Here is a 1,342-nt window from a genome sequence, read left to right on the forward strand (position 1 = left end):
AGATGGATTAATTCAATGACTGGGGTCATGGAGGTAGGTGTGTCAGAAATAATAAGATTGGCACAGAATAGAGCAGGGATTAGGGCTGTTGTACATAGGGTCGCTATGAGTTACAGGTGACTTGATGGCACATAACAACAGCAACAAATATATAGTGAGAGAGGGAGAGAGAGAGGCAGGCAAGAAGCTATACTTCTGAAGGCACATGATTTGAGGCCACCAATTGCTACGTGGGAGAAGGATAGGTAAGGGGTGATCTCGTCTTGTGCGATTATGTGTGTGTGTGTGTGTGTGTGTGTGTGTGTGTGTGTGTGTGTGTATGTATGTGTATATGTATATGTATATATTTGCTGAATCAACACTGAATAATTACCTGTACACTAGGTAAAAGATACATGTATCCTCATATATAATGATTTTTTTCTTGGGAATACTTGATACATAACATTTTTTTTGCATTGATTTAATGAGCAAGATCATTCACCTATGAAATACACTCCTGGATAGAGATACTAAAATTTAACTTTAGTTTATAAAAAAATGCTTGTTTTTACCATTATAGGAGTGATAGGAGTTATTTTCAAATTAGTGAAATTAAAGTTGATGTTCCTTCCAAGTTTATGAATTCATGTCTGATATAGGTAGATTTAAGGAGGTTTGTTGTGATGTGCTGTAATGTATTGTCAAGTGTGTGTTTATTTACACACATATATACACATGCACAATGTATCCTGCCTACATAATAAGTAAGATTGTTATCTCTATTATTAGGGTTCCTTCATAAGTAGGTCCTTATATAGAGTTTGAGGTGCAGGTGGTTCATGTCGGACATGGAGAAAACACCAGTAAGACATTAGGAATTGAGACAGGAACAAGACAGCCACAAAGGCTGCATTATCAAGCCAACTACACTCTGGAAAACGTAGAAGCTAACAACCTCAGAAATAAAGAGGCAGTGTTATAAGCCAGCTGCTATCATTCGTTAGTTGCATACTAATCCCAGAGAGCATTACTCCTCCAGCATATCGCCTGTCATATAGGAAACAAATGGGATTTGGCAGTCAGGGAAAGGGAAATAAATTCTAGAGCTTGTGGTTCTAAGTTCAGCTAGCATGCACTGAAAAGCTAGGATATATGAGTGTGGCACCAACTAATGAGCTGCTATAGAATCAAATACACATTTTGAGTTAGCTACACTCCCTACATGGGTCACTAATGAGGCATATTTTAGAGGTATCCAACATGTTAGTGGATGAGTCTCTGCTGGCTCTATGTGTAGATTTTAAGGTCAAAACTTTTCCTTTTCTGATAAATTTCCTTAAATAAATTTAAAATAAAATAT

Source organism: Elephantulus edwardii, unplaced genomic scaffold (genome assembly GCF_000299155.1).
Source record: "Elephantulus edwardii isolate Elephantulus edwardi_28Jun2011 unplaced genomic scaffold, EleEdw1.0 scaffold00047, whole genome shotgun sequence".
NCBI lineage: Eukaryota > Metazoa > Chordata > Mammalia > Macroscelidea > Macroscelididae > Elephantulus > Elephantulus edwardii.